This window comes from Stegastes partitus, unplaced genomic scaffold, assembly GCF_000690725.1.
Source record: "Stegastes partitus isolate 25-593 unplaced genomic scaffold, Stegastes_partitus-1.0.2 Scaffold1466, whole genome shotgun sequence".
NCBI classification, from domain to species: domain Eukaryota; kingdom Metazoa; phylum Chordata; class Actinopteri; family Pomacentridae; genus Stegastes; species Stegastes partitus.
This window is the reverse complement of record NW_007579197.1, coordinates 126,508-129,578: the sequence shown is the minus strand read 5'-3', so window position 1 is coordinate 129,578 and position 3,071 is coordinate 126,508.

Below are 3,071 nucleotides of genomic sequence, written 5' to 3'. Positions count from 1 at the left end.
CGTGTCTTTGATCCAAAGCTTGAGAACATCTTTCAGCTAAATGTTCCTCCTCCATTGGTGTTTTAAAGCAAAAATCAACACTTGCATGTTTTAAAAGCCTTTTGGTTGCTCTTGATGGTCATTAGGTCGACCATATTTTGGTTACCAAAAACCAGGACACCCAACCCCGGCAATAATAAGTTTACTCTAAGATGCCGCCTCTGTATGGATAGAAAATTGTTATAGCCACTTTATAAAAAAACAACCAGGACAGGACGTGAAACCACGACGTTTGGTCACCCTAATGGTCATTGTGCTTTATTGTTGTATTTTTAGAAATTTATCTTGCAAGTTCCTGTCCTGCTTTGCTTTGTTCCTGTTTTATTTTTTAGCAACAGATTCTGTGTCCTGTCCTGCTTTTGTTGCTGCATGACCGATAACGTGCAGCACTTTGGTCGGCTCAGGTTGTTTTAAACGTGCTGTATTAATAGAGTTCATCTGATTTGATCTCAGGTTTTAAAGAAAATTCAGCTGCAATTCCATAAAAAAAAAGTCTCAATGCCTTCGACCATGTTCAAGAGTATTCAAACACAGATGATGCAAGCTCTGAGCATCACTAGCAGGCAGCGTTCTGGTTCTTGGAGATGTTTTAGCTCAAATCCAAATTTTCTCAGTTGTCAGAACTGAAGAAGCAAAGAAGTGAAACATCTTCATTAATCAAACAGAAAAGTCTAGTTGCTCTCTATGAGCTGGATGTATGTGGGTCAACACAGGCAGCAGAACCAAAACCAGAACCCGCTGAGGTTTTGGTTTTGAGCTTGTTTTTTTGGTACATTCCTGGGAGAGAGTTGGTCATTGCGGGTTCACACAAGACAGGAAAAGGCTGTAATCCCACATCCAGATGTTTACCAGTGGCCACAGTGTCGAGCACACTGGATAAGAGTTTAACACTGCAAAAGATTTCAAAGGGCGTGGTCAGTAGCCCTGCAAGAATGGTGGTGCAAGAGACCAAGAAGATTCCAAGGATCACCACCGAGGCCATCCTGGTGAATCTGAGCAGTTCTGGTACCAACACTCCAGCAGACGGTGCACAAAGCCATTCTGACCAAGGAGGACTTCTCCAAGACCAGGCCCACAAAGGTTGGTTTGCTTTTGCAAAAGCTCAAACAGATAAAGACGAAAGCTTTTGATCATCAACTGACTGGCAGGATGAGATGGAAATGGAGCTGTTTGGACACATGAATGAATGGAGACGCATTCAGGAACACCATCCCAACAGTCAAACATGGGATTTAATGCTTTGGGGGTATTTAACAGCCACTGGTCCAGGCAACCTTGTTAAAGGAAACAGTATCATCAGATTGCATTCAGAGTCTTCAGGAAAACATCAGCTAGTCTGCAGACACACTTGCCCTTGGGCAGCATCAGACCTTCCAGCAAGACAATGGTTCAAAACATGCAGCCAGAGGCGATCAAAAACGGTTAACGGGAAACAGTCTGAATGTGTCCAGACCTGAATCCTGTCAAGAATCTGTGGAGGGAACTAAAGACCATCACTAAAGAGTCATGGTCCAAAATGCCAATGGACACATATGAAAAGTTGGTTAACAACTATAAGAACTGTTTCACTGCTGTGTTGGCAAATAAAGACGTCGCCACTGATGACTGAGAAATGGTACGAACAGTGTTGGACATAAAACAAACAAAAAACACTGAAAAAGTTAAAATCATTAACATTGACGTTTGCAGCTTCGTGTCTCACCACCTTCTGTCACTTGTTTGTGTCATTTCCAACCAGAAGAAATCTAGTTATCGGATAAAAATCTCCTTAAAATGTAGATTTGGCCGGGTATGAATCATTTCTAGCTCAGCTGTACACGCTGTGCACAGAGAAGGTCAGACATCTGAGTGAGGTCACCAAAACCCAATCTCTGACTATAAACCATTTGTTTGGAACACCTTGAAAACCTCAGCGGCCCCCGAGCTGATTTGAAAAACTTTTTTTTTCTTTGCAGTCCAACCAGATGGCTACCCAGTTTTTTTCCCACCATGCTATCGTAGGCAGTAATCAGTCTTCTTAATATAAATAGTTTTTATTTTACAGCATTGTTCATGTTCAGCTCACCCAAAACAGAGAGGCCTATTTCGTTCTAGATTCGACAGTGTTGAACAGGTGGTACCTCGTATGTTTCACATCGGTTAAAATCATTTAACAACTTACACTATAATCGACTAAAAACATTTGGAAATACAATACGATTGCACTATGTACCGTGTAGTCTTGTACTTTGCAATGACTTGCATTCTTATAGATAAAGAACTAAGAAACTTAACCTCAAGTAAACTACTTAAGTTTATAATGCAAGATTTAAGCAAAAAATTCCAAACATGTATAATCTCATTACAAGAAGCAACTAATCATCGGTTACCTTTTACAACCAAATGTATTCAATAGGATACAGTTGACTCAAGTTAGCTTAATAAAAGTTACCCCAAAAAAACCAAACACACTGCTCCTTGACAAGTATCTGAGGACGGTTTCAAAATGTATAAACTCTTTTTTTTTTCTTCTTTTTGTCTTTTTTTTTCTGTTGACATTCTAAATATAGAAACATTTATCAGTATTACAAACATACCACCTGTGTGAAAAAACAAGAGATGGCTTAACAGTATTACAAACTTTTGAGAATTTGTACACCTTGTAATGTGTTTTCCATTACACCGACACAGCAAAATCGGAAAATGTGAGAAACACCCAACAGCGCATGGAGGAAAGCAACAGCATTTTTCTTTGATCACGTCCCATGCGCAGAAAAAAAAACAAACTTGTTCTCGGGGTTATGATGGAGTGTGAACCGAATAAACAACATCGCCATCATCTACAATCACGCTATTACCTGTATCAGCTACATCATAGAAAAACAAAAAAATCAGAAATCAAAAGCAGGGATGTAGGTTGGTAACGACTTCGATTGGCACATTACATCCATATCATACAGCGCAAGTCTTCAGCAGAAATCTCAGTTCATTAAATAATATTTTCGCGGGGAGCACACCTCGCGACACGATATTCAAACCGACACTTTTTCTCG